The sequence below is a fragment of the Mustela putorius genome, unplaced genomic scaffold, assembly GCF_011764305.1.
Source record: "Mustela putorius furo isolate JIRA1106 unplaced genomic scaffold, ASM1176430v1.1 tig00003835_pilon_pilon_pilon, whole genome shotgun sequence".
NCBI lineage: Eukaryota > Metazoa > Chordata > Mammalia > Carnivora > Mustelidae > Mustela > Mustela putorius.
In genome coordinates, this window is record NW_025421988.1 from 1,822,228 (window position 1) to 1,841,519 (window position 19,292).

The window sequence follows — 19,292 nt, forward strand, 5'->3', positions numbered from 1 at the left end:
TGGGTTCCAATTCCGTTGGGCTCTGTCGTCAGGGAAGGGAGGCCACCACTGCCTGGGGGCTCCTTACCGAACTTCCTGCTGAACCAGAGCTCCCTGAGCTGCCGGTCCCCAAGCTGCTCACGCTCACACACTCCACTCAGGCAGTGCCCATCCAGTGACCCCCATACAGCCTCCCCCAGCCCCTGGGAGGCCTGGGTGCAGAAGTTGTCCCTGCTGGAGGCAACAGAGCTGGATTTAGACTAGGTTAGTGTTAGGGTTAGGCTTAAGAAAGACTTAGGGTCTGGGTTAGGGTTAGACGTCATTGGGGTCAGGGTTAGCGTAAGGCTTAGGGTAGGGCTCTGGGTTAGTGTTAGGTTCATGGTTAAGTTTAGGGTCAGGCTCACAGTAGGGTCACGGTTAGCGTTACGGTCAGAGTCACGTCAGGGTCAGTTTTAGGGTGATGGTTATGTTTAGGGTCAGATTCAGTGTCATGGTTAGATTTAGGGTCTGGTCAAGTTTTGCTTTTGGGGCAAGGTTCATGTCAGGGTCAGGGTTAGGTTTGGGACAGGTCTAGTGTCAGGGTTAGGGTCAGGGTCAGGGTTAGGTTCATGGTTATGGTAAGGTCAGCTTTATGTTTAGGTTCTGTTTTATGAGTAGGATCAGGGTTAGCTTTAGGCTTAAGATTCTGTTTAGGATCACGGATTGGGTCAGAGTTAGGTTTACATTCAGGGTTAGGGTCAGTGTTAAGGTCAAGGCCAGGGTTAGGTTTAAGGTTAAGGTCTGACATAGGCAAAGTTCAGAGTTAGGGTTATGATCAGCGTGAAGATTATTGTTAAAGTGGGGTTAGGGTTAGGGTTAGAGGTAGGTGGAGGGTTAGACCAGGTTAGGGTCAGTGTCAGGGTTAATGTTAGGGGTTAGTTTTAGGGTTAGGTTCAGCGTTAGGTTTCGGGTCAGGGCCCGTGTTAGTGTCATGGTCAGGGTTATGTTTAGGGTTAGAGTTAGGGTCAGGCTCACAGTCAGGGTCACTGTTACTGTTAGGGTCGTGGTCAGGGTCACTGTTAGGGTCAGGGTTAGGTTTATGGTCTTTGCCAGGGTCAGGGTCAGGGTGAAGTGTAACGCCAGTGTCAGCTTTACGATGAGGCTCAGGTTTGGTTTAAAGTCCACATTCGGGTCAGGGACAGTGTTATGTAGTGGTCATTGTTAGGGTCATGGTTAGGTTTAAGCTCAGGGCCAGGATCAGGTATATGGTCAGGGTCTGGTATAGGCAAAGTTCAGGGTTAGGCTTATGATCATAGTCAGGTATAGGGTCAGGGTTATTGTTAAAGTTTAGGGTTAGTGTTAGGGTTAGCGTTTGGTTGATGGTTAGGGTTAGAACTTGTTAGGATCAGGGTCTGTTGTAGGGTTAGGGGTTACTCTTAATGTTAGGTTCTGCGATAGGATTCGGGGGATGGCCCATGTTAGTGTCAGGGTCAGGGTTACATTTAAGGTTAGAGTTAGGGTCAGGCTCACAGTCAGGGTCAGGTTTGTTGTTCAGGTCCGGGTCGGAGTCACTGTTAGGGTCAGGGTTAAGGTTTATGGTCATGGTCTGGGGTCAGGGTCAGGGTGAAGTTTAGCGCCAGTGTCAGGTTTAGGGTCAGGTTCAGGTATTGGTTTAAAGTCCACATTCGGGTCAGGGACAGGATTGTGTAGTGGTCAGTGTTAGTGTCCTGGTTAGGATTAGGGTCAGGGTCAGGTCAGGTGAAGTTCAGGGCCAGGTTCAGGTTTAGGGTCAGGCTTTGGTTTAGGGTCAATGTTCGGTTCAGTGTTACAGTTAGGTTTTTTGGCGGTAGTGTTTGGGATTGGGGTTAGGGTTAGAGTTAGAAGTAGGGTTATGGTTAGGTTTAGGTTAGTCAGCGTAAGGTCAGGGTTAGGGTTTGGCCTAGGGTAGGGGTTAGTGTTAGGGTCAGGGTCAGCGTTAGGTTTAGGTTCAGGGTCTGTATTAGGGTCATGGTTAGAGTTACCTTTAGGTTTAGGGTTAGGGTCAGGTTCACAGTCACGTCAGGGTTAGGGTTAGGGTCAGGTTTAGGTCAGCATCAGGGTGACGATTAGGGTCAGGGTCATGGTCAGGGTTAGGTATGATGTCTAGGTTACGGTAATTTCAATGTTAGGTTTAGCTTCAGGGTCCACATCAGGGACATTGTCAGGCTTAGGTTTAGGTTTAGGATTCAGGTCAGTATCACAGACAGGGTTAGGTTCAGGTTCATGGTCAGGGTTTGGGTTAGGGTTTGGGGCAGGCTCACAGTCAGTGTCAGGGTCTGGGTTAGTGGTTACTGTTAGGGTTAGCCCCGCTCCTGGGTCATGGACCCATCCGTTCAGGGTCTCAGGATAAACCCTGGGCAGAAAGGTGTAGACCCTCCACCCGATCCCACTTAACCAGCCTTAAACTGGGGTGTGAACATAACTAGCCCACCAGACATCTATACCCTCATCAGCCTCATCCTGCTTGGGGCATCTCCACCCACAATGGCATGGCCAGGTCCTCTTTACACACAGAAAACACAGACACCCAGAGGCACACACACACACACACACACACACACTCACACACACACACACAGAGACGGGGAGGAGACCTAGGGCTACACCGGTTGATCAGAAGGTGTGTGGACTCTCTGACTCTGAGTCTCCTGGTGTCACCTTTTGATTTTAGTAGCCAAAGGTCCAGAGGCGTTGGTGAATCCTGATATGACCGGCCAGGGAGGGGACGTGTCTGGTGGGCGAGCTCTCTTCTCCCTACATCCTCTCGGCTTCAGTACAGCAGAAGAACATGTCGCTTCCTTTAGGATGTGCCTAGAAATGAGCTGGGCAGGGGGGTTTTTTCTCTGTAATGGGTAGCCTGGATACGTGGGTTCCAATTCCGTTGGGCTCTGTCGTCAGGGAAGTGAGGTCACCACTGCCTGGGGGCTCCTTACCGAACTTCCTGCTGAACCAGAGCTCCCTGAGCTGCCGGTCCCCAAGCTGCTCACGCTCACACTCCACTCAGGCAGTGCCCATCCAGTGACCCCCATACAGCCTCCCCCAGCCCCTGGGAGGCCTGGGTGCAGAAGTTGTCCCCTGCTGGAGGCAACAGAGCTGGATTTAGACTAGGTTAGTGTTAGGGTTAGGCTTAAGAAAGACTTAGGGTCTGGGTTAGGGTTAGACGTCATTGGGGTCAGGGTTAGCGTAAGGCTTAGGGTAGGGCTCTGGGTTAGGGTTAGGTTCATGGTTAAGTTTAGGGTCAGGCTCACAGTAGGGTCACGGTTAGCGTTACGGTCAGAGTCACGTCAGGGTCAGTTTTAGGGTGATGGTTATGTTTAGGGTCAGATTCAGTGTCATGGTTAGATTTAGGGTCTGGTCAAGTTTTGCTTTTGGGGCAAGGTTCATGTCAGGGTCAGGGTTAGGTTTGGGACAGGTCTAGTGTCAGGGTTAGGGTCAGGGTCAGGGTTAGGTTCATGGTTATGGTAAGGTCAGCTTTATGTTTAGGTTCTGTTTTATGAGTAGGTTCAGGATCAGGGTTAGCTTTAGGCTTAAGATTCTGTTTAGGATCACGGATTGGGTCAGAGTTAGGTTTACATTCAGGGTTAGGGTCAGTGTTAAGGTCAAGGCCAGGGTTAGGTTTAAGGTTAAGGTCTGACATAGGCAAAGTTCAGAGTTAGGGTTATGATCAGCGTGAGGATTATTGTTAAAGTGGGGTTAGGGTTAGGGTTAGAGGTAGGTGGAGGGTTAGACCGGGTTAGGGTCAGTGTCAGGGTTAATGTTAGGGGTTAGTTTTAGGGTTAGGTTCAGCGTTAGGTTTCGGGTCAGGGCCCGTGTTAGTGTCATGGTCAGGGTTACGTTTAGGGTTAGAGTTAGGGTCAGGCTCACAGTCAGGGTCACTGTTAGTGTTAGGGTCATGGTCAGGGTCACTGTTAGGGTCAGGGTTAGGTTTATGGTCTTTGCCAGGGTCAGGGTCAGGGTGAAGTGTAACGCCAGTGTCAGCTTTACGATGAGGATCAGGTTTGGTTTAAAGTCCACATTCGGGTCAGGGACAGTGTTATGTAGTGGTCATTGTTAGGGTCATGGTTAGGTTTAAGCTCAGGGCCAGGATCAGGTATATGGTCAGGGTCTGGTATAGGCAAAGTTCAGGGTTAGGCTTATGATCATAGTCAGGTATAGGGTCAGGGTTATTGTTAAAGTTTAGGGTTAGTGTTAGGGTTAGCGTTTTGGTTGATGGTTAGGGTTAGAACTTGTTAGGATCAGGGTCTGTTGTAGGGTTAGGGGTTACTCTTAATGTTAGGTTCAGCGATAGGATTCGGGGGATGGCCCATGTTAGTGTCAGGGTCAGGGTTACATTTAAGGTTAGAGTTAGGGTCAGGCTCACAGTCAGGGTCAGGTTTGTTGTTCAGGTCCGGGTCGGAGTCACTGTTAGGGTCAGGGTTAGGTTTATGGTCATGGTCTGGGTCAGGGTCAGGGTGAAGTTTAGCGCCAGTGTCAGGTTTAGGGTCAGGTTCAGGTATTGGTTTAAAGTCCACATTCGGGTCAGGGACAGGATTGTGTAGTGGTCAGTGTTAGTGTCATGGTTATGGTTAGGATTAGGGTCAGGGTCAGGTCAGGTGAAGTTCAGGGCCAGGTTCAGGTTTAGGGTCAGGCTTTGGTTTAGGGTCAATGTTCGGTTCAGTGTTACAGTTAGGTTTTGGCGGTAGTGTTTGGGATTGGGGTTAGGGTTAGAGTTAGAAGTAGGGTTATGGTTAGGTTTAGGTTAGTCAGCGTAAGGTCAGGGTTAGGGTTTGGCCTAGGGTAGGGGTTAGTGTTAGGGTCAGGGTCAGCGTTAGGTTTAGGTTCAGGGTCTGTATTAGGGTCATGGTTAGAGTTACCTTTAGGTTTAGGGTTAGGGTCAGGTTCACAGTCACGTCAGGGTTAGGGTTAGGGTCAGGTTTAGGTCAGCATCAGGGTGACGATTAGGGTCAGGGTCATGGTCAGGGTTAGGTATGAGTCTAGGTTACGGTAATTTCAATGTTAGGTTTAGCTTCAGGGTCCACATCAGGGACATTGTCAGGCTTAGGTTTAGGTTTAGGATTCAGGTCAGGATCACAGACAGGGTCAGGTTCAGGTTCAGGGTCAGGGTTTGGGTTAGGTTTTGGGGCAGGCTCACAGTCAGTGTCAGGGTCTGGGTTAGTGGTTACTGTTAGGGTTAGCCCCGCTCCTGGGTCATGGACCCATCCGTTCAGGGTCTCAGGATAAACCCTGGGCAGAAAGGTGTAGACCCTCCACCCGATCCCACTTAACCAGCCTTAAACTGGGGTGTGTGAACATAACTTGCCCACCAGACATCTATACCCTCATCAGCCTCATCCTGCTTGGGGCATCTCCTCCACCCACAATGGCATGGCCAGGTCCTCTTTACACACAGAAACACAGACACCAGAGGCACACACACACACACACACACACACACACACTCACACACACACACAGAGACGGGGAGGAGACCTAGGGCTACACCGGTCGATCAGAAGGTGTGTGGACTCTCTGACTCTGAGTCTCCTGGTGTCACCTTTTGATTTTAGTAGCCAAAGGTCCAGAGGCGTTGGTGAATCCTGATATGACCGGCCAGGGAGGGGACGTGTCTGGCGGGCGAGCTCTCTTCTCCCTACATCCTCTCGGCTTCAGTACAGCAGAAGAACATGTCGCTTCCTTTAGGATGTGCCTAGAAATGAGCTGGGCAGGGGGGTTTTCTCTGTAATGGGTAGCCTGGATACGTGGGTTCCAATTCCGTTGGGCTCTGTCGTCAGGGAAGTGAGGTCACCACTGCCTGGGGGCTTCCTTACCGAACTTCCTGCTGTACCAGAGCTCCCTGAGCTGCCGGTCCCCAAGCTGCTCAGGCTCACACTCCACTCAGGCAGTGCCCATCCAGTGACCCCCATACAGCCTCCCCCAGCCCCTGGGAGGCCTGGGTGCAGAAGTTGTCCCTGCTGGAGGCAACAGAGCTGGATTTAGACTAGGTTAGTGTTAGGGTTAGGCTTAAGAAAGACTTAGGGTCTGGGTTAGGGTTAGACGTCATTGGGGTCAGGGTTAGCGTAAGGCTTAGGGTAGGGCTCTGGGTTAGGGTTAGGTTCATGGTTAAGTTTAGGGTCAGGCTCACAGTAGGGTCAGGGTTAGCGTTACGGTCAGAGTCACGTCAGGGTCAGTTTTAGGGTGATGGTTAGGTTTAGGGTCAGATTCAGGGTCATGGTTAGATTTAGGGTCTGGTCAAGTTTTGCTTTTGGGGCAAGGTTCATGTCAGGGTCAGGGTTAGGTTTGGGACAGGTCTAGTGTCAGGGTTAGGGTCAGGGTCAGGGTTAGGTTCATGGTTATGGTAAGGTCAGCTTTATGTTTAGGTTCTGTTTTATGAGTAGGTTCAGGATCAGGGTTAGCTTTAGGCTTAAGATTCTGTTTAGGATCACGGATTGGGTCAGAGTTAGGTTTACATTCAGGGTTAGGGTCAGTGTTAAGGTCAAGGCCAGGGTTAGGTTTAAGGTTAAGGTCTGACATAGGCAAAGTTCAGAGTTAGGGTTATGATCAGCGTGAGGATTATTGTTAAAGTGGGGTTAGGGTTAGGGTTAGAGGTAGGTGGAGGGTTAGACCAGGTTAGGGTCAGTGTCAGGGTTAATGTTAGGGGTTAGTTTTAGGGTTAGGTTCAGCGTTAGGTTTCGGGTCAGGGCCCGTGTTAGTGTCATGGTCAGTGTTACGTTTAGGGTTAGAGTTAGGATCAGGCTCACAGTCAGGGTCACTGTTAGTGTTAGGGTCGTGGTCAGGGTCACTGTTAGGGTCAGTGTTATATAGCATATTTTTTCTTTTACTTTTTAAAGCACTTCTATATTTAATCCTGACAAAGAAACAAAAGAGCTCATTAGCTCATGAAGCATCTTTCTAAATTATCTTTATTTTTTTTTTAAATGAAGGAGTAGCAATTTTTGTTAAGGGACCTAAACTGAAAGTAGGTTTAGAAATTTATTTATTTATTTATTTATTTATTTATTTAGTGAAAGATTTTATTTTGTTTATTGACAGCAAGAGAGAGAGAGAGAGGAAGCGCACAAGTGGGGGGAAACGTGCAAAGGGAGAGGAAGAAGCAAGCTCCTTGGGGTGCAAGTAATCCCATGCTGGGCTGAATCCCTGTATACTGGAATCATGACCTCAGCCAAAGGCAAACATCTGCTTAAAGAACGGAGTCATCCAGGCACCCCTAGAAAATTAAAAGAAAAAAAGAACTTTCAAAAACATTTTGTTTCTTCTTTTTCTTTTTTAATATTTTATTTATTTGACAGACATAGAGACAGGAAGAGGAACTATAAGCAGGGCAGAGGGAAAAGGAGAAGCAGGTTTCCCACTGAGCAGAGAGCCTGATGTGGGGCTCCATATCAGGACCCTGGAATCATGACCTGAAAAGAAGGGACACTTATGGAGGAAGCCACCCAGACACCTCTTTCTTTGTTTTTAATATATGGCAACTGATGCTTCCCAGCCACGAGAAGCATATTACCCATTGATTAAATCTTTGATAACAACCTATTTAAAAAGGTGTGTAAATATATACTTACTCAGATTTACACACTTTATGTTTTCTTCATAGTTTGGGGCTGGACCCCATGGTCACAACACTGCTTCCAGTCTTTGCCTTCCCATCTTTTGATACCAGGTATTTTGGTCAGCAAAGCAAATTAGTATCAAAATTAAGAAGCCCCTTGCACCATATCTCTGGAGCAGGGGTTGCTCTTAGCCAAGGCCCAGAGCAGTGGACCTCCCCTCGCTAGTGCTATAGCCCCAAGGACTAGGACCCTGCCACCAGAACTCAGTCTTACATGTTATGCTAAGCAGACAAAACCAAAACAGGAAAGCTGCGACAGCTTTCACTGGCATGCCTCATCTCCCACTCCCTCGATGTCCAGGCAGTACCAGATGCCAGGGAGGGGTCTTGGTCCAACATATGGGAGGGAAGGAAGTAGCCACAAGCAAGTACCACAAGCAAGTACCTGCCTCTCTGTGCCTTTCTTTCATGAGCAGGTTGTAAGGAGGAGGAAGAGGAAGAGAGGTGAGCTTCAAGGGGTGAAGGCCTCAGGTAGGCAGCTGGCTCCTGCCAGTAGGAAAGGGACAAAGGAGAAGGCAGTCAGTCTTGCAGGGAGTGTGGGAAGTAAGGGTTAGAGCTTATGACGGAATCTGGACAGGAGTAATAGGGATACTAGTCATTTGAGTCCACCATTGGCAAGCTGGGCTGGGTGTCAGGGCAGATAGGCCTCCCTGGGCAACGGCACATGAGAGAAGGTGGAATTCTTCTCTGAGGAGCAGGTGGAGCTTTGGGTGTTGGGAAAGCATAGACAGTATTGTTCCAGGGCCAAGGACAGGTCCGGGTACTCCTGGTTGGAGGTCAAGGCCACAGTATGATCCCGGTCTTCTACCAGCAGCTTGAAGGTACCACATGCCAGCCACCCCTCATTATTGTGTAGAACTCTCTGGTGAACTTATTGGCTAATCCATCAAATGACTCCTTCAGCAGCTTGAAAAACCACCTCCACAGGCACTCCAGGATATGGGAGGCTTCCAGAGTGAAGATTTTGCACAGGATCACTGCAAAAGACCAGAAGTCACTCTGGTCGATGTAGATCTGGTCAAACATGGCCTTAGGGACCATCCACTTCACAGACAGTCCACTGTTCGTTGTCTTTTTTTATAGTAACTGATGTGGTGATATCTCTGGCAAGGCTGAAGTCTGAGATCTTCATCATTTTGTCCTTTGTCACCAGCACTTCCCTGGTGGCCAGGTCTTGGTGTATGCACTTCTTGGAGGCAAGGTACTCTATGCCTCAGGCTACCTGATAGGCACAGGATACCAGGTCCTTGGAGGAGAGTTGCTCTGCTGCATTGTGGCTGATATTGTAACAGTACTCCAGGTCAGGAGGCCTCTGGGCCTGCAGGTACTCCTGTATGTTGTCTTTTGATGCATATTCCATGAGAGTGTACGAAGAACCGTCCTGTGTGCAGAACCCAGCAGGTTGATGGTGTCCTTGTGCTGTCCAATCATCTTCATCATCTCCATTTCTGAGATTAGGTTTGACAGGTCTTTCTCTCTGTTGCATCTGACTTCAACATCTTCACAGACACTTTAGTCAAATGGTTGGATTTGTCTTTGTCCAGCCCAATGGCCTCCTCCAACACCACCTGCCCAAAGTAGGCCTGTCTTAGGGGTCTGCCTAAACTGCCTACAACCAGCCTATCTCAAGGCAGTTATGAACGCTAGATTATCCTCAAAAACATTAAAACACAAGCTAAAAATTCTCTTCACTAGGTCTCTGTCGCAGGTCTAATTTTCTTATCCTTCATCATTTATCTTTTTCCTAATTCTTATTTTCAGTATAGTTTATTTTGCTTCCAGGTGTTTCCCCTGGTTTCTGTATGCTGTTTCATAGGGAAGAGTTATCCTGTCATAAAATTATTTCTTGAGCATTCATTACATCTCTCAGTTAAAATGGATTCTTTTATGGTATTGATTCATTTGAGTTTTCTCAAAATGGGAAGAATTTTCAAAATGGTGTTTTCCTCAAGGTTCAGAGTATGTCTTAGCCTCATCTTTACTCTTTTTGAAATTCACTTTTCAAATTCTTGTCCCTCTTTTTATTTTTAAATTAAAATGTTTTATTTTTACTTTTTTTTATTTGAGTATAGTTGATATCTAGTGTTACATTGGTTTCAGGTTTTCAATATCTCCATACATTATTCTATGATCACTACAAATATAGCCACCATCTGTCACCATATAACACTATTATAATATCATTGACTATATTCTCTACACTGTCCCATATCTCTTTTTAAAATCTCTGATTTTTATGTTTTCTGTTTTTCCAATTTTCGACCATCATTTTACTTGGTTACTTTAATAAAATATGCCTGATTACACACTCTTTGCTGAAAACCATAGCATTTGATTTATAGTAGTCTTCTTCTTCCTCTTTTTTTAAAATTAACATATAATGTATTTTTAGCCCCAGGGGTACAGGTCTGTGAATCGCCAGGTTTACACACTTCACAGCACTCACCACAGCACATTCCCTCCCCAATGTTCATAACCCCACCACCCTCTCCCTACCCCCCCCCCCCCCCCCGGCAACTCTCAGTTTTTGTTTTCTGAGATTAAGTGTCTGTTATGGTTTGTCTGCCTCCCGATCCCATCTTGTTTCATTTACTCTTTTGCTGTCCCCCAAACCCCCACATTGCACCTCCATTTCCTCATATCAGGGAGATCATATGATAGTGTCTTTCTCTGGTTGACTTATTTTGCTAAGCATAATACCATCTAGTTCCATCCATGTCATCGCAAATGGCAAGATTTCATTTCTTTTGATGGCTGCATACTATTCCATCATATTTACCATTCATTTGTTGATAGACATCTAGGTTCTTTCCATAGTTTGGCTATTGTGGATATTGGTGCTATAAACATTTGGTGCACGTGCCCCTTTGGATCATATAGTAGTCTTCTTTACCTCTATCAGAACCCCAGGAACCTTTGTTAATTTATTTACTCACATAAACAGATGATCCAACCCAACGTTTTTTGATGTTCAAATGTATTATGTCTTACCGCTTAACACTATGCTTACTGTTCTCTTTCACTGTCTGACTAAATCCTCATCATCACTATGCCATTTAATCAGAAAGAACATTTGAATTCAGAGTTCTCTCCATATCAGGGAATGAAGACTCCACCCTTCTGTTTGTGCAGGTAAAATAAATGTTGATGTTGTCTGTCCTGCACATACCCCATCCTGTTCACCAGAATATTCACCATCAAAATATATACAAAATTAAAGCCATACCTCACCACTTCTATTACCACCCAGCATGCTAAAAAAACACCATCATATGTTCCTGAATTATTGACTTGATTGATAGCCCCACTTCCACACATACTGCACTCCTTTCTCCCTGCAAATTTATTTTGGTACAGCAACTTAACCTAAAAATCAAGTCAGATGATTTTATTCTGCTGTTGAAAGTCTTTTGGTATCGTCCCCTTTCATATTAAATAAAAACTGAAGGCATTTCAATGTACCAGAAGGTCATGCATCAATACGTTCTTCCTCTCTCCACCACTATGAACTCCTCATTGGCCTCCTTGCTTTTCCTCAAAAGTAATAGACCAGCTGTTCACACAAAGTCTATATACTTACTTGCTCTACCTTTTCCTTTAATATTTGTATAACACCCTCCTTCACTTCCTGGGTCTTTGTGCAAATAACATCTCATAAATGAGATATAACCACCCAACACAAAATAAAAATTAACTTTCATCCCAGCATTCTCCAATGGTTTTTACCTTTCTTGTATTTCTTTGTAACACTTATCACCATCAACCATCAATCATTATTCTATTACTGGTTTATTTCCTTATTTGAGACAGAGAGAGAGAGAAATTGGGAGGGGGCGCAGAGGAAGAAGAAAAAAACACCCCACTGCCTAGAAAGCCTGCTGGGGAGTTACATCCCAGGACCCTGAGATCATGACCCAAGCCAGAGGCAGTCACTCAATAGACTGAGCCACCGAGGTGCCCCTCTATTATTGCTGTATTTCACTATTATATTTCAAAAGAATGTAAGCTCTTTGGGGTCAGGTATTTTATATGTTTTATTAATTGAAGTATTCTCAGAAAGGTAGCTGGAAGATTGTAAGGGCTCACTAAACTGTATTTTGTTGTTATTATTGGGCTCCTTTAAGGGCTTTACCTCTTATGCTAGAAGTCTATCCTTCAGATGTAAGCAATAAGAATAGAGCCCTGCTGCCTGTTCAAATGAGTAAAAAGCCTGTATTAAGTGGATATTTTAAAAGCTAAATGAATGGCTTAATAGTTGTATATAGGGTGAAAGGGAACATATTTTCCACAGTTTAGAAGTGGAGTTCTTTTATAGAGTTCTTGTACAAGCCGACACTATTGAACGATAATGGGCAGTTGTACATTACAATTATACAAACACTTTGGTAATTTATATCCCTTTTTTGGTAATTCATGACTGGATTTTTGAGGCACCTCCACGCTGTTTTCCAGAGTGGTTGCACCAGCTTGCATTCCCACATACAGTGTAGGAGGGTTGCCTTTTCTCCACATCCTCGCCAGCATCTGTCATTGACTGACTTGTTCATTTTAGCCATTCTGAAAGGTGTGAGGTGGTATCTCATTCTGGTTTTGATTTGCATTTCCCTGATGCCGAGTGATGTGGAGCATTTTTTCATGTGTCTGTTGGCCATTTGGATGTATTCTTTGCAGCAATGTCTGTTCATGTCCTCTGCCCTTTTCTTCATTCGATTATTTGTTTTTAGGGTGTTGAGTTTGATAAGCTCTTTATAGATTTTGGATAGATAGTGGCCTTTTATCTGGTATGTCATTTGCAAATATCTTCTCCCAGATAACTTCTGACAGTCATCTTTTGGCTTTGTTAACTGTTTCCTTTGCTGTGCAAACAAAAGCTTTTTGATCTGATGAAATCCCAATAGTTCATTCTTGCCCTTGCTTCCCTTGCCTTTGGCGATGTTCCTAGGAAGAAGTTGCTGCTGCTGAGGTCAAAGAGGTTGATACCTGTTCTCTCCTCAAGGATTTTGATGGATTCCTTTCTCACATTATGCTTCTTCATCCATTTCCAGTCTATTTTCATGTATGGTGTAAGGAAATGGTCCAACTTCATTTTTCTGCATGTGGCTCTTCAATTTTCCCAACACCATTTGTTGAAGAGGCTGTCTCTTTTCCATAGGACATTCCTTCCTGCTTTGTTGAAGATTAGTTGACCATAGAGTTGAGGGTGTATTTCTGGGCTCTCTATTCTGTTCCATTGATCTATGTCTGTTTTGGGGACAGTTCCCTACTATCTTGATGATGACAACTTTGTAATAGAGCTTGAAGTATGGAATTGTGATGCCAACAACTTTGGCTTTCTTTTTCAATATTCCTCTGGCTATTCGAGGTATTTTCTGGTTCCATATATATTTTAGGATGATTTGCCCCATTTCTTTGAAAAAAAATGGATGGGATTTTGATAGGGATTGCCTTAAATGTGTAGATTGCTTTACGTAGCATAGACATTTTCACAATATTTGTTCTTCCAATACAGGAGCATGGAACATTTTCCATTTCTTTGTGTCTTCTTCAATTTCTTTCATGAGTACTTTAGAGTTTTCTGAGTATAGATTCTTTGTCTCTTTGGTTAGGTTTATTCCTAGGTATCTTAGGGTTTGGGTGCAATTGTAAATGGGATTCACTCCTTAATTTCTATTTCTTCAGTCTTGTTGGTTTAAAAAAATGCAACCAATTTCTGTGCATTGATTTTTATATTCTGACACTTAACAGAATTCCTATACAAGTTACAGCAGATTTGGAGTGGAGTCCTTTAAGTTTTCCACATACAGTGTCATATCGTCTGCAAACAGGGATAGTTTGACTTCTCTTTTGCCAATTTGGCAAAATTTGGATGCCCTTAATTTCTTTTTGTTGTCTGATTGCTGAGGCTAGGACTTCTATTACGATGTTGAATAGCAGTGGTGATAACGGACATCCCTGCCGTGTTCCTGACCTCAGCGGAAAAGTATTCAGTTTTTCTCCATTGAGAATGATATTTGCAGTGGGTTTTTCATAGATGGCTTTGATAATATTGATAATATGTGCCCTCTATGCCTACGCTTTGAAGAGTTTTAATCAGGAAGGGACACTGCACTTTGCCAAATGCTTTTTCAGCATCTATTGGAGAGTATCATATGGTTCTTGTTCTTTCTTTCTTTTATTAATGTGTTATATCACATTGATTGATTTGCAGATGTTGAACCAACCTTGTAGCCCTGGAATAAATCCCACTTGGTCGTGGTGAATAATCATTTTAATGTACTGTTGAATCCTATTGGCTAGTATTTTGGTGAGAATTTTCGCATCTGTGTTCATAAGGATATTGGTTTGTAGTTCTCTTTTTTGATGGGATCCTTGTCTGGTTTTGGGATCAAGGTGATGCTGGCCTCAGAAAAAAAAGAGTTTGGAAGTTTTCCTTCCATTTCTAGTTTTTTGGAACAGTATCATGAGATTAGGAATTAATTCTTCTTTAAATTTTTGGTAGAATTCCGCTGGGAAGCATCTGGCCCGGGGCTTTTGTTTGGAGATTTTTGATGACTGTTTCAATCTCCGTACTGGTTATGGGTCTGTTCAGGATCCCATTTCTTCCTGGTTCAATTGTGGTAGTTTATATGTCTCTAGGAATGTATCCCTTTCTTCCAGATTGTTGAATTTTTTGGCGTAGAGTTGCTCATAGTATGTTCTTATAATTGTTTGTATTTCTTTGGTGTTGGTTGTGATCTCTCCTCTTTCATTCATGAATTTATTTATTTGGGTTCTTTCTCTTTTCTTTTTGATAAGTCTGGAAAGGGGTTTATCAATCTTATTAATTCTTTCAAAGAACCAGCTCCTAGTTTCGTTGATTTGTTCTATTGTTTTTTGTTGTTGGTGGTGGTTTTTTGTGGTTTTTGTTTGTTTGTTTATTTCTTTCTATTTCATTGATTTCTTCTCTGATCTTTATTATTCCTCTTCTGCTGGGTTTAGGCTTTCTTTTTTGTTCTTTCTCCATCTCCTTTAGGTGTAGGGTTATGTTGTGTTTTTGAGATCTGAGAGAGAAGCGTGGTTGCACACGTCTGTCACTGCGCTCCCCAGGAGCATGTCTGGGGAAGGCGCAGCACGCCACCCCAGGAAAAGAGAAGGAGCCGTTGTCCTTGTGGTCGGGAAAGGTCGGGAAGCAGAATAGCCTGCCGTGGCAGGAACAGCAGACCGGTGGCAAGACAAGTGTCACCCGCTCCCTGTGCGGAGAGACAAAGCCTGGTTCCTAAGAAGACATGAGGGGATGAGTAGGGCCGGGTTGCGTGCTCCACTCTGAGGAAGGAGTCTGGGCAGAAGGCAGGCCTGTCCTGTGCCTCTGGTCCCAAGGGGACAGCATCTCCTTGACCACCTGTCTGTAGGGCCGACTTGGGCTAGCTACAGGCGCCATACCCGGAACTCGCAGAAATAGCTCCCTCGAGAAACTGGCAGCCAGATGCCATCTTCCTCCAAGATGTGATGGCGTTTTCGGTGGCAGAGTGTTTGCCGGGGAAGGAGTGGGGACAATCCACCAAAGCTCCCCATTCCAGTGAACGGGCGGTGTTCAGGGATCCTGTCGCCTCTCCTCTCCTGTGGGGAAGGCACTGGCCTTGTCCGCGAGTCCGCATGATGGCCAAGAATGTAGTGTGCATTGAGTGCCATCCTAGGCCTCGCACGCTGCTGCAGGGTCTTGGCTGTGTCTGCTTAGTTCGGCCTGGCAGGGTGAACCCAGGACGACAACATGGAGCCCGGGAAAGCAAGGCCCAAGAGGGACCAGGTCTCCCGCAGCTCTTCTTCCCTGATGCAACAGAGCGAACACCCAAAGCCTTGCTGAGGAGCAGCAGCAGCGAAGTGCCGTTCGCGCCAAGCTGAAAACCTCTGCGAAAGCATAGCAGTCGCTGGGAAATCAGAGTCGGTTCTGCGGGCTGCTCTTGCTGCTTGCCTTAGCCTAGTATTCGCAGCACGGCGGGAGAAACCCTCATAGAGCGAAAGCCTCTTTGCCCGGGCATCCCCTCTGCCTGAGAGAGAACCGTGGTTGCGCCTGTGGAAAGAGCCTTAAGGAAAGGGACATTTCTGTCACTGGGCTCCCCAGGAGCCTGTCTGGGGAAAGTGCAGCAAGCTGCCCCAGGAGAAGAGAAGGAGACATTGGCCTTGTGGTCCGAAAACGGTCGTGAAGCTGGAGAGCCGGCCCTGGCAGGAACAGCGGGCCGGTGGCAAGACAAGTGTCACCCACTCCCTGTGCAGAGAGACGAAGCCTGGCTGCTAAGGAGACATGAGGGGACGATTGGGCCGGGGAACGTGCTCCAATCTGAGGAAGGAGTCTGTGCCTCTGGTCCCAAGTGGAAAGCATCTCCTTGGCCACCTGTCCAGAGGGCAGACGTGGGCTTGCCAGCAAGCTCCCGGCCCTGAACTCGCAGAAACACCTCCTGGAGGAACGGGCAATCAGACGCCGTCTTCCTCCAGGATGTGGCAGCATTGTTGGAGGCAGGGGATGTCCCAGGGAAACCCGGACAGTTATCCATTACTCCCCATCCCAGGGCACGGGCGGTGTGCAGTGATCCTCTCACGTCTCCTCAAGGATGGGGAAGGCATTGGCCTAGTCCCCTGTCCACCTGAACGCCAGAGCAAAAGGACCGGCCTTGCCTACGCTGAGAGATGGCATTGTGAGCAGAGTGCCATCCTAGGCCACGCACGCTGCTGCAGGGTCGAGGCTGTGTCTGCTTATTTCAGCTTGGCAGGATGAACCCAGGATGTGAACTTGGAGGCCGGGATAGCAAGGCCCCAAGAGGCACCAGCTCTCCGGCAGCACTTCTTCCCTGACGCGACTGAAGCCTTGCTGAGGAAGCAGCGGCGAAGTGCTGTTTGCTTCAAGCCAAAGCCTCTGCGAAAGCACAGCATTTGCTGAGAAATCAGAGTGGTTTTGCGGGCTCTTCTGCTGCTTGCCTGTGCCCAGTCTCGCGGTGGGAGAAACCCCCGCATACAGCGAAAACCTCTTTGCCCGGGCATCTCCTCTGGGAAAGCACAGCATTCGTTGGGAAATCAGAATCGGATGTGTGGGATGCTGCAGCTGAAGGCCTGTGCTAGTCTCCGCAGCATGGTGGAAGATACCCGCATGGAGCGAAATCCTCTTTGCCCTAGCACCCCTTTGCCTCAGAGAGAAATATGGTTGCACATCTGAAAGGCCCTTTAAGGAAAGGGACACGTCTGTCACCGAGGTCCACAGGAGCAAGTCTGGGGAAGGCGCAGCTGGCCGCCCCTAGAGAAGAGAAGGAGCCGTTGGCCTTGTGGTCGGGAAACGGTCGGGAAGCAGGAGAGCCTGCCCTGGCAGGAACAGCAGGCCAGTGGCAAGACAAATGTCGCCCGCTCCCTGTGCGGAGAGACGAAGCCTGGCTGCTAAGGAGACATGAAGGGATGACCTGGGAAGGGACGCGTGCGCCACTCTGAGGAAGGAGTCTGGGAAGAAAGCAGGCCTGTCTTGTGCGTCTGGTCCCAAGGGCACAGCATCTCCTTGGACAACTCTCCATAGGGCAGACTTGGGCTTGCTACCAGGCAGCATACCCTGAACGCGCAGAAACAGCTCCCTCGAGAAACGTGCAGTCAGATGCCATCTTCCTCCGGGATGTGACGGCGTTGTCGGTGGCAAGGTGTGTGCCGGAAAGGAGTGGCAACAATCCCCGAAAGCTCCCCATTCCAGTAAGGGGCGGTGTTCAGGGATCCTGTCGCCTCTCCTCTCCTGTGAGGAAGGCACTGACCTAGTCCGCGAGTCCACTGCCAAAGGCCAAGCGTTGCTTACAACGGGAGATGGTAGTGTGCATAGAGTGCCATCCTAGGCCACGCACGTTGCTGCAGGGTTGTGACTGTGTCTGCTTAGTTCGGCTTAGCAAGGTGAACTCCGGGCGAGAACTTGGAGCCCGGGAAAGCAAGGCCCAAACGACACCAGCTCTCCCACAGGTATTCTTCCCTGCCCCAACAGAGCGAACGACGAAAGCCTTGTTGAGAGGAAGCAGCAGCGAATGCGGTTCGCGCCAAGCTGAAAACCTCTGCGAAAGCATAGCAGTCGCTGGGAAATCAGAGTCGGTTCTGCGGGCTCTTCTGCTGAGTGCCTGAGCCCAGCTCGCGGTGGGAGAAACCCGCATACGGCGAAAGCCTCTTTGCCCGGGCATCTCCTCTGGGAAAGCACAACATTCGTTGGGAAATCAGAATCGGATGTGTGTGGTGCTGCAGCTTAATGCCTGAGCTAGTCTCCGCAGCATGGTGGAAGATACCCGCATGGAGCGAAATCCTCTTTGCCTGGGCATCCCCTCTGCCTGAGAGAGAAGCGCGGTTGCGCCTGTGGAAAGAGCCTTAAGGAAAGGGACACGTCTTTCACTGCGCTCCCCAAGAGCATATCGGTGGAAGGTGCAGCACGCTGCCCAGGGAGATCAGGATCCATTGGCCTTCTGGTCTGGAAACAGATGCAAAATAAGTGAGCCAGCCCTGGCAGGCACAGCGGCCGGTGGCAATACAAGTGTCACCCGCCCCCTATGTAGAGAGATGGAAGCCTGGCTGCTACGGAGAGAGGAGCGGATGAGTAGGGCAGGGCACGTGCTCCACTCATAGGAAGGTGTCTGGGCAGAAAGCATGCCTATCCAGAGCCTCTGGGCCCATGGAGACAGCAGATCCATGGCCACCTGTCCCTGGGGCAGACATGTGCTAGCCACCAGGCGCCTTCGCTGAACTCGCAGAAACAGCTCCCTGAAATAACGGGGAGTCAGATGCCGTCTTCCTCCAGGATGTGGAAGCTTGGAGGAGGCACGGGGTTTAAGGGGAAGAAGTGGGGTAGTCCCCCATAGCTCCCTATTCAGTTCACGGGCGGTGTGCAGGGATCCTGTCACCTCTCCTTTCCTGTGGGGGAAAGCACTGAGCTATTCCGCGAGTCCGCCTGAGCGCCAGAGTAAAAGGCCAAGCGATGCCTACACTGGGAAATGGTAGTGTGCACAGAGTGCCATCCGAATCTACGCACGCTACTGCCTGGTTGTGGCTGTGTCTGGCAGGGTGACCCAGGACGCGAACATGGAGACCGCGAAAGCAAGGCCCAAAAGGCACCAGCTCTCCCCCACAGCTCTTCTTCCTGACACGAAGGAAACCTTGCTGAGGAAGCAGCGGCGACGTGCTGTTTGCTCTAAGCCAAACCCTCTGCGAAAGCACAGCATTTGCTGATAAATGTTCTGCGGGCTGCTGTTGCTTGCCTGAGCCCAATCTCGCAGTGGGAGAAACCGGCATACAGCGAAAGCCTCTTTTCCTTATCATCTCCCCTGGGAAAGCAAAGCAGACGTTGGGAAATCAGAGTTGGGTTTGGCGATGCTGCTGCTGCTTGTCTGAGCCAGTCTCCGCAGCATGTTGGAAGATACCCGCATGGTGCGAAATACTCTTTGCCCTAGCATCACCTATGCCTGATAGAGAAGCGTGGTTGCACACGTCTATCACCATGCTCCCCAGGAGCAAGTGTAGGGAAGACCTAGCACGCCAACCCTGGAGAAGAGAAGGAGCCGTTGGCCTTGGGGTCGGGAAACGCTCGGGAAGCAGGATAGCCTGCCGTGGCAGGAACAGCAGGCCGGTGGCAATACAAGTGTCCCCCGCTCCCTTGCGGAGAGATGGAAGCCTGGCTGCTAAGGAGACATGAGCGGACGACTAGGGCAGAGGC